Below are 11,568 nucleotides of genomic sequence, written 5' to 3'. Positions count from 1 at the left end.
TGGTATAGTGGTGCTGCTGGTCAACCCTGGGCCACTAGTCTAAAAGCAAACCTTACCGTATCTGGTGTAGTGGCGAAAAAGGAAACAAACAGGCCACTGACCACTTGCCACAAGGAAACAAGTGACGATGACGTAATTTCAAAAATCAACTTCATAGGCTATCACATAAAATGAAACAAAACAGAATTTACTGGTTAGCAACTTATACAATACGATTTGCAAGAAGTTGCGAAAAATCCCCAAAAAATCCCTAGATTATCAAAATCCCTAGTGGAACTAAATCCCTAAAAGTGAGAGCACTGATTAAGGGTAATTACTAGGGCCATTTAAAGTCATTAAAGTCATATTTTTTTCTATGCATCAGTAAGTCGTGAAATCAATTTTAATGCAAAAACCGCATCCCTATGAGGTATATTAAGAAAGTTATGAAGTCATATAAAGTCATATTTTCCTGGTTAGGTCATAAATCAGCTTTTTAAGTTATATAGTCATATTTTTGAGATATAAAGTCATACCGTTGTATACTTTAAATAAAAAATACCAATTTAAGCGGTGAAGCAATTAAGCACTAAGAAAGTAAGGCAATTTCTGATTGAACGAAGGCAAACTGTAGGATTAGCCTACATAACACTTATAGTCACAGACCTATATTTTATGAGGTCACACATTGAGGTCAACTTAATACTCAAAATGGAAAGTTGTACGTACACCATCAAAGAGGCCAATGCTGATCTAAATGCCCTTGATTTCGGAAAAGATCCGCTTGAGCTCAAAAATTACATTAAGAAGCGATTGGACAAAAACGATGTGAAACAAATTATGGAGCTACAAAGACAAGACATTTCACCAGCGCTTTATGCAAAACTGCAGAAGTGTCAACCCACATCAGCGTCTGTGGAGCGCTCATTTACCTTACTAAAGTCATTTTTACGTCCAAATCGTAACTTCAAAGACTCTAACATTCCACACTACATGAAACTGTACTACAACAGTGGTTTAAAATAAAAATGGATGTGTATTACTGTTATGTTGCGTATGTTTTACTCTTTAGTTCCGTGAGTGACGTTGTTCGCATGTAAAAATAAATGATTTTCACATAAAGTCATATAAAGTCATATTTTCCAAAAAATAAAGTCATATTATTGATTTTTTAAGGTCATATAAAAATGGCCCTAGTAATTACTAATTAGTTTGTTGCTATTAAGGGTTGCCAGACGCTTTTTAAATTTCCAAAAGCGCTACAATCTAGTGACTAGTCACTAGTGGTTCCCAAAGTGGGCGCCAGCGCCCCCCTGGGGGCGTTTTCAACCGTAAAGAGGGCGCTGGCTATTAAGTGGGCAATTAGGGGGCGCTGAGAGTAAATTGGGGCAGTTACAAAAAGAGGATTGCAAATCATTTTTTGTCATGTTTCGCTTCCAAGAAATACAAAAGAAGGTGACTATAAGAGTTCTGTGGCAGATATTGTGGCAACGTCGCTTCACAGTGCCTTACAAGTTTGTTGAGGTCGTAACGCATGACTTGCCTACTTTGAAGCACTGCGATTAGGCCTACACAAATCCGATCTTTTCAACGCTTACTACCCCACACCGAAGTACGATGGATTTCATAGGGAAATTGCCTCGCGCGATTTTATTTGCTGTTTGAAACTGTCGTGGAATTTTCCAATTCTCAAGCTTGCATCTACTTGATACCAGTGACAGAGGCATATCTGATGTTAATGTAGAGACGTAGGCTACAGCAATCATCTTTAAGAACTTAAGAAGTTACACAAAGACATAGGAGTTCAATTCTAGGATGTATTTCAGTTAGAAATCCCTGACTGGATTGATTGATTGATTGATTGATTGATTGAATCTTTATCCTCGGACTGGGAAAGCTTCTTGCAGAGCTTAATCCTGGCAGTTTCGCATACTTGTAGAGGCTTTGAATCACTGACGCAGGCCCGGTCACCGAGATTGACAGAGTGAAGTTTCCGATTGTTGAAGTCTTGACAATCCACGCATTCTGTGATATTTCCGAACATGGAATTCTTGAGGAGGAACTGATAACATAGCAAAACGATTTTGCACTCAAACCAACAGTTAAATATCTCGTATCAATCGTTCTGGCTACACAACCAAATCAAAGAGAAATACTCTCATGTGTGGAAGCGGGTCAAAGTTTTTATCATTGCCTTTCCCAGATCATAGGCTACTTGGTGGAGCGTGCTTTCAGCGCCGTGACAACGCTTCTGGATAACAAAAGAAACCGTCTTGGCATAGTTAGACGGGGATAGGCTACTTAAGATTGTTTCTATCCAAACTAGAACCCGACATTCAAGAGGCTGATGACATTACACCAACCCAAGGCCGGATTTAGACCATGAGGCCCTTCTGGCCCTAGGCTATTCTATTTGTGAGGCCTCTCCCTATTTTTGAGCTCAGAATTTCTCTCTAAACAACATCACATGTCATTGCTTAATGTTAAAAATATGAGTGCATTAAAATATTCGTTCTTTTCATTTTCCACATTCATGAGTGCAAATTTTTAATTAAAAGAATAAAAATTTAGTTAAGGCAGTTTTGCTTTTAATTTTAGTTTCTTTGATCAAACAACCGTTGCAATAATTGCAAAGTTTATTTACGAGGACATAAGAAATAGTTAGGCCTACAGCCATCAAATAGAGAAAGACTATAGGCTACCTTCTTTTTTTTTCTAGCTTTTGTCAAAGCAAAGTCATGCAAAAGTTTATCAAAATTTATCTGTTTAAGTTTGTCACTCTCAATGCACAGAATGCTCAGTGCGGATAACCTTTCTTGAGACATTGTCGATTACAGTTTATTTTTGATGCTTTTGAGCCTTGAGAAAGATCTCTCTCTTGAGCAGTTATAGTGACCATTAAGCTTAGAAACAGTCTTAATATTGCTTCCACATTAGGAAAGGTAGTGTTAATTTTTTTCTTGCACATAATTTCATAAAGGTCTCCATGAGACAAGGAATTAGATTGCTCTTCTGCAGTGGCGCCCGGGGCGGATTCAGATTTTGCCGCCCCTTCAAGAAAAAGCACGTGAAAATGAAGTTTTTTTAATTGACTTAAAGTGGAATTGTTGTATGTTTTGAACCAGTAGCGTAGCCAGTAATTTTAAAAGGGGGGGTTTTAAGAGCCGGCGGGCGAAGCCCGACGGCGTCCTCGCCAAAGACGGCACCCAGCGACGGGGGGTCTGGGGGGCCTCCCCCGGAAAATTCTGAGTAATTACTTTGGATTTGGTGCATTCTGAGAGCATTTTCAACAAAAATGTGGGTATAAATCCCCTAATATAAATATTCCTGTAAAATGGTGCTGTCCGGTGGCATAGCAAAAGGATAAGACATGTTTTCTTGGGAATTTTTCGGTAACTTAATAAAGCTAAGTCTTTATGTTTTCTTGTTGCTAATTCCTGGCTGAGATATTTGAATGTTTGGTATTGACAAAACTCGCTCTTTTAATGGAGTTTCGTTTAAAATTAGGCAAACTTTGTTTTAGAGACATAGAGACTGCAAAGCATCACTCTCAATATCGTGACGTCACATGCGTGCCAAAGGGGGGGTTGTAACCTCCAAACCTCTCCTTTGCCACTGTTTTGAACCTTGCCAGTCTGTTTGCTTTTATTTTCCGTGTACTTTTGCATTATTAACAAAAAAACAAAACGTCCTGTCTGAAAATGCCTCCCCCCAGACGTGCCGCCCGGGGCGGTCCGCCCCCCCCCCCCCCCCCCCGTGAAGTCTGGTATCACCTTTCTTTTCACTTACATCGGAGTGCAAATGACTGAGAGCATTGGTGATGGCACTGTCTGTAACTTTCCAAAATAGCTTCCGTGGCTTTTGCATGTGCATCCCTCCTAGTATCTGACAAATGTTTTGGCACTTTTGATTGAGGTTGTAAAAATGATTTTAGAACTGCCCACCTCTTTGTGGAAACTGAAAAAAGGAGTAAATTTCATTGATAATGCCAAAACAGTTCACTGCATCAAGACAGCAATCAACAGCTGAGCGGCCTACCAAAATTAAGGAGTGACCTGCGCATGGAATAAATTTTGCAAATTTATTTATTTCTATGACTTTTTGCTGCATACCGTTGTACCTACCAGCTATGGTTTGCAGCATTGTCATAAAACTGCCCTCAGCATTTATTAAAATCAAGCTGAAGCTCAGTACCGTAGTGAGATATTTATGCACTAAATCTTTCATTACAAACTTCGAAACCGAATTTCGAGGCCCCTGAGGCCCTAGGCTTCAGCCTGCATATTGGTAAATCCGGCCCTGCACCAACCGTCTCATTAGAGTTGGACTTTAATTGTGATGAATGAAAAATAATTTTAGTTCCCAACCTTTTTAGGCTTACGGCACCCCACTAAAAAGAAAAATACTTTGTGTTACCCCTGTTGTATTTCCAGACCAGAGGTATAAAATAAGCAATAATAATAGTAGTAGCCAACCAAGTGAGAAAACCATTTACCTCTTGTTACTTACTAATAATAATAATAATAATAATGTTATGGTTTTATTTATTGTCGCTCTACAACAGCTAAGGTCTTTTAGCGACAGGGCTCATTTTTAATTTATATCAGGTTTACGATGTTATCACATTATTACCCGACTCATTCTCACTGCGCTATGCAGGATAGAACACAATCGGTACCGCTTTTAAAGTCTTCGGTTTGACCCGACCTGGAATCGATCTCAGATCTACCAGCACCAGAGCCGAAGGCGAAACCACTCGGCCACTGAGCTGGTTTGTTACTTACTGATTCTGTGTATCAAAGCAACGCAATATATAGTAAGAAAGAAACGCAAAACAATCAACTAAGGAACGTGGTACACAACGCCTAATTGATTACACGCGTCGTGCGGTGGTAATCAATTCCAGCGTCTGTACCAGAAAACGCTGAATGTTAATATGTAGTGAGGCTGGTCACATGTTACATAAAATCAACGTAAATAAAATGACGACTATAACACCTCCCTCGATAATTTTTATACACAAAGAAAAATATGAACAAGACACCGAATTAAACAATAAAACTCAAAGTCGGAAACGAGCCGGAGGTCTGCGGCGACGGCTCGACCTTCGTGGGTTGTGTGACCCAAATTCCGGTACAGTCGGTGTGTCGTCCGAGCTGAGGTGGAGACAGCGGAGGAGTCGACTTATGGTGCAAGAGTTTCTCCCGGCTCCTGGTCCTCCGATGATGCATAGCGAGGTTGCAGTTGGTCCATATGGCGCCTCCACGTCGGACCATGTGGCAGCAGACGTACCAGGAAGATTCGGCTACCCTGTCGCTTAATCACCTCGGCTGGAACCCAACGAGAATCCTGGCTCCGTCGTGGAGTGAATGATAGCGCGTAACAGGGATCTCCCGGTTTGAAATGTCGTTTTATACCTTCGGAGGCGTCTGTGTTGTGAGGTTTTTGTCGGGGTACCACTTGAAACGGTGTGGGGAGAAGCGTGTCGATCTTGGTCAGAATCTGACGATTGTTGAGTAATTGGCTTGGAGAGTAGCCACTCGGAGTGGGCGTGCGTCAATACTGCTGTAAGAACTCCGAGACGGCCTGCTTCGGGGGTAGGGAAGATTTGCGAAGTGCTTGCTTGAACGTACGTACGAGGCGCTCCGCCGCTCCATTGGCTTCCGGATGGTAAGGGGCACCCGTGATGTGTACCATACCCCTCTCCTTACAGAAAGTTTGAAATTCTGTGGATTTAAAAGTAGTAGCATTATCGGTAACTATAGTATGGGGATAGCCGAAATGAGCAAAATCTTCTTCTAGCGGGTTGATAGTAGCTGTTGACGATAAGGAAGTAGTAGCATGAATACATGGGTATTTAGAAAAAGCATCAATACTGAGTGACCAATGGTAACCCATGAATTCTACCGCATGATCTATGTGTAAGCGACTCCACGGTGCTTCTGGAACCGTCCATGATTGGACCTGGGTTTTAGATTGCGGTTGATATTCGCCACAGGTACTGCACTTGTGACAAAGTTCCGTTATGTCTCGGTCAATGTTTGGCCAGTAAACGGATGTTCTTGCCAACTGCTTCATTCTCTCAATGCCAAAATGTCCTTCATGAAGCAATTGAAGGACGGAAGGACGACGTTTGGACGGGATGACCACTCTGGAACCATAAAGTAGACATCCGTAACAAATAGAAAAGAGAGTCTGCGTACTTACGAAACGGTTCAACCGGGTCTTGTGGGGAAGACTTGGCCGCCATCCTTCATGAATGAAACGCATTACCGTGGAAATGGTAGGATTTTTAGAAGATTCTTTACGTAGTGAGGCAGCATTTGGGGTCTGGACCTGCAAATCCAAAGCATCGATAGCGCAGACGATATCAATGTCATCCGCACTTTCCTCTTCATCGAAGACTTTATCACCTCCTGCTGGTAAGCGACTCAAAGCATCAGTGTCTTCCTGTACTCAATAGTGTATGTAAATTGCGACAAAAAGAGTGCCCAACGAGCCAAACGATTTGCTGCCAAGGAAGGTGTCGATTTGGTCGGGCCAAAAAGACTAAGCAATGGTTTATGATCTGTGACCAAAATGAATGATCTACCAAAAAGATATTGATAGAATTTCTTTAGCGCAAAAATTACCGACAAAACCTCTTTTTGTATTTGGCTATAGTTTCTCTGCGAAGCTGTTAAAGGCATACTAAATGAAATTTTCAAACGGGAATTAAGCATTAAAATGCGTAAACTGAACATTCAAGAATACATTTCAAAAAAATTACCGAAAAAAAATTTGTTTTCAATGGCGCTGGCAAGGCCCAAAAGTCCAATGTTTCATTTATTTTCATTTTTTTTCAAAATGACCAAAAAGTGCAAACACAGCTCGAGAATACGTCATAAAAGACAGCAATAACAAAAGCTACGTTACAACATCTGATGTTTTAACATCAGATCTGAGGTTTTGAGCAAACTGTCTGATGTTTTGACGTTGAAATCTGATGTTTTGATGTACATATATGCATAGCCTACAGTTAAATCGCCGGCAGTAACAACTGTTGCATGATCAGCTGATTGCTCGTCTTTTGTTACGTAGACTGTACAGTCGCACGCTTTGCTGCTCAGACCCATTCTGGTTTTGAAAGCTCTGACAAAAGTACGCGCGCACTGGTGGTCAGACCGCAATGGGGCAAAATTTTTATTGAAAATCGTTTTATGGTAGCAAGTTAAACACAAAGAACGTGGAAAATCGCCAAGTCAGGTTTTTCCTTTAATATCTTTGAAACGTTTGCTATAGGCCGTTCTGTGCCATCTGGGTAACGGTGAAACAAAGTAGCACCGATGCCCACACTAGAAGCATCACATGCGATACCTACCGGAAGTGACGCATTGAAATGTGTAAGAACTTCATCAGTAGAAAGATAATGCTTCAGCTGAACAAAAGAGTTTTCCTCTTGTTTTCCCCATCTCCAAGGAATGTCCTTTTTCGTGAGATGGTGTAGTGGTTCTGCTACTGTGGAAGCGTTCAACGGTAGAAACTTCGAATAAAATTGTAAGGAACCTAAAAATGAACGAAGAGAAGATACGTCATTGGGGGCAGACATCTCCAGTATGGCGTTTACCTTAGGACCTTTTGGAGATGCCATGCCTGGACAAAATGTGTCCGAGATACTCTACCTGAGGTTGTGCAAACTTACACTTGTCCTTTCTACACCTCAGGCCTTTTGAGTGAAGTCGATCGAGGAGCCGTCTAAGATGCTGGAGATGCTCCTCAGCAGTAGTGCCACTGACAAGAATGTCGTCTAGGTAGACTGCGACCCCTGGAAGGTCGGCTGTAAGGTCGTCCACGATCTTCTGAAAATAACCTGGAGCAGAAGATATGCCAAAAGGTAAAACATTTTGTAAAATTACGCCACGGTGAGTGCTTAATGCGAGTCGTTTTCGACTGTCAGGACCAAGTCGAATCTGATTGTAGGCATCAGCCAAGTCTATCTTGCTGAAACCATACCCACCACCCAACTTTTGCATTAAGTCTTCTGGTAAAGGTAACGGGTGACGATGGGTCTCCAGGGAAGGGTTCACCGTGACTGAATAATCGCCACATATGCGTAACTTGGCCTTCGCTTCTGAAGAGTTTGAAGGCTTACGGGCTGGAACAACCGGTGTGCCCCAATCGCAAAACTGAACTGGTGTCCATACACCACGTGCAATGCCGGAATCATAGGCTTGCGCTAAGTCCTCCTTTAGCGCGAAAGGTAGGGGAGACTCAGGTAAGTTGGCCCAGTAGGCAAGTTGGCCCACTCTAAATAATTTTTTAACTAAAATAGTTATTGTTACGTATCGTACGCATACTGAGAAAGTGCTGTTGAAACTATCTTATCACCAGGTTGGGAGGCTCTAGCAAGCAGTATAAACATGTGAGCACGATTTTTGTATGAAAAATTATGATTTTTGAAATTTTTGGATTTTAGAATTTTTTAGATGTCGAGTGATTTTTTTCTTACTATATAAGAAAGGTTATTATTTAGTGAGTGCAGCGCTAGAGTGGTTATTAAGGCTCACTTTGACTGTGAAACCGTTGTTAGAAGCTCGATAGTTTGACATAAATTTTAGTTTTTGCAATGTGGTTGCCATGCAGGGAAGTTGGCCCATTTCGTGGGTGGGTACGTTGGCCACCATGGCCAACTTGCCTTCATGAGGTATTACATAGAATGATAATAATTGACTAATTAATACGATGACTTATTTTTGCAAGATTGAAGTAGCCTATCATCAAGTATCCAAAGTAAGTAAATCGCGGCTTTACATCAGCATTAAGCGATCAATAACAATAATACACTTCCTAACATCGTTTTTATGCCACAAATTATTCCTAACCCATATGGTAATAATAGTAGGCTAAGTAGCCTAATCAAGAAAACCAATCGCGGAAATGTGTATCAACCACTTCTCAAGCGACGGTCTAAAACGTACCTCGTTTCGGAGATACATTAAAAAATGTTCCGATATTGGTACCCATGCAAAAATGGGGTTTGTAGCCTATTGCAAACAAGGTCCCACCTATCAGTATCGTTAAGGTGACCAGATCGTTAGGAATAAAGGCATGCCGTTCCAACTACATGATGTTTGATACAACCTTTGTTATTTTCGAAAGCTTATTTGGTGTAGGCTACTCATGTAAAAAAAGTTTACTGAGGTAAAATACAGCATTATAGCCTAATAGTAGATTTTATTATAAACCATACATGAATGCATACATAGAATAATTTATGTACGGTATGTATGCCTCTATAAAACCAAGAAATAATTAGAAAGAAAATCAAATTGGGGAGAAAGAGAACTTTTCCACTGTTTAATATACCGTAGATGGACATGTTTCCCACGTGGCCAACTTACCTTCCATGGTGGGCCAAATTACCCGCACATGAAGGCAAGATGGTCCATTTTATTTTTTTCGGAAAACTTGAAAAATTATATACCTAAGAATGTTTGTTTGATGCAAGAATATGTCCACTTTTAGAGTGATGAATTCTCTACTCTTCAATAGCATTCGCTTTAACATATGTTTTGTTATCAGCTCACAAATTCAAATTTTCATTTTGCTGGGCCAACTTACCCGAGTCTCCCCTACAGGCCTAGGTTTGAGAAAAACAGGTTTAGCATCAGACTTAAAATGTATGTCTAATTCATAATCTCGTAAGCACCCGAGTTCAGGCTCAAAAACATCTTTGAACTCGTCACATAAGAGGGAGCATGCTTTCTCCAGACTCTTATTAGGCTTGTCGCATGACTGGATACTCTGTAAAGTAGAGTAGTTAGAAAGAAGGAATTTATCGATAGAAATTCCTAAAGACGAGATTGCATCACGACCTAGCAAGTTTAGTCCTTTGACTGTCGTGACTACAAAAGGAATATTATCTGAGCTTCCCGTGGAAGAACAAGTTACCTGGGCCGTGAAAGAACCCGTGATTGGTACTAGATGCTTGGTAGCAGATTGGAACTGCGACACTGGTGTTTGCAAGTGAAGTGGTAGGGTAGTGACATCACAAAGCTGCAATGGAAGGGTGCCACTCTAAGCTTTTGTGACAACAAAACATGTCCGCCCCGTTAGCTCAGTGGTTACGCCTACGCGCCAGGCTCAAGATCACTCTGGTTCGACGACTCTCAAGGTATGCGCTTGAGCAACGCATTTCAGGACTGTTCTCCATTCAGTGGAACCTAGTGAATGGAATAATTCCCTGGCAACAACACTTCAACTATCGGAAAACTTCACTCTGCCAATCTCGGTAACCGGCCCTGTGTCAAGAGCCTCTTACAAGTATGCGAAACTACCAGGAATAACCAACCTATCAAGGCTTTGTCAGTCGTCCGAGCAGTGCCGGTCTTTGGGGTGTGCAAACCGTGCGATCGCACAGGGCCCGCAATTTACTCAGAAAATGCAGTTTGTCATTTCCAATGGAAAAATTCAAGAAGTGAATTCAACAAGAAAACATAGAGACTCAACGGATGCAACCTATTTCGTCCCCTGAAAAGATCGAGAAAAAAACAACAGAACCGAAGTTGCTGATCGGAGTTGCCGCAAACATTTCACATTTCTCTCGATCTTTTCAGGGGACGAAATAGGTCGAAATTTGATTTTGTTACTCCGATTTCAGGGTACAAAATCGGGGTGCGAATTTTTCAGGGGACGAAATAGGTTGCATCCAGACTCAACACATCTTTATTTCCGAAAAATTCCAAAGAATGCATGATCTTATCCTTTTGCAATGCCACCGGACAGCACCATTTTACCAGTCACTGTATACATGTATATAGTGACTATATAGCTACATGTACTGTATATAGTGACTCTGATTTTACAGTAATATTCATACCCAAATTTTGAACATGCTCTCAGAATGTCCCAAATTCAAAGTAATTTTTCAAATTTTTTTGGGGAAGGCTCCCCAGACCCCCGCCGCTGGGTGTCGCCTTCGACAATCACGCTGTCAGGCTTCGCCCGCCGACCGTCAAACCACCGCCTCCCCTTTCAAAATACCTAGCTACGCTAGTGAATTGGATCATTGTCATTGGGGCTCGCAAAGCATAGGCTATTCCGCACAGGACCCGAAATACCCTAAGACCGGCACTGGCCCGAGGATAAAGATTCAAAACCCAAACTAAACATCATATACCTTAGGCCAATGGTATGACAAAACTGCCCTCGATGATGCAACAAAAACAATCGTGCATGAAAATTTTATCAGCAACAATGATCTTCGTTAATCAGTTCAAGACATAAAAATAGCTCGAGACACCCCAGAGTAGGTTTTTTTAAGGTTTGGGTGACCGCTAAGTAGTTTTAAGAGACCGCAAGTGTTTCATTTAAATACCAAAAAATAGCCATATTTGCTTAAACAAATTATTTATTAGGCTACTGTAGTTGCAAGTCCAAATTTTGGAAAACCGCTGGAGAAATTTGGGGGACCGTTTCGGTCCCCAAAACACCTTAAATAAAACACAGCCCCAGAGTATTATAAATGGAACTCCCGCCCTACAACAATGTTTTTCAGGCCTTTTCTTTTGGTTGTGGAAAATTTCTAAAATACCAAAACCAAAAACTTTG

This window comes from Aplidium turbinatum, chromosome 15 (assembly GCF_918807975.1).
Source record: "Aplidium turbinatum chromosome 15, kaAplTurb1.1, whole genome shotgun sequence".
Lineage (NCBI taxonomy): Eukaryota > Metazoa > Chordata > Ascidiacea > Aplousobranchia > Polyclinidae > Aplidium > Aplidium turbinatum.
Note: the sequence above shows the minus strand (reverse complement) of the source record.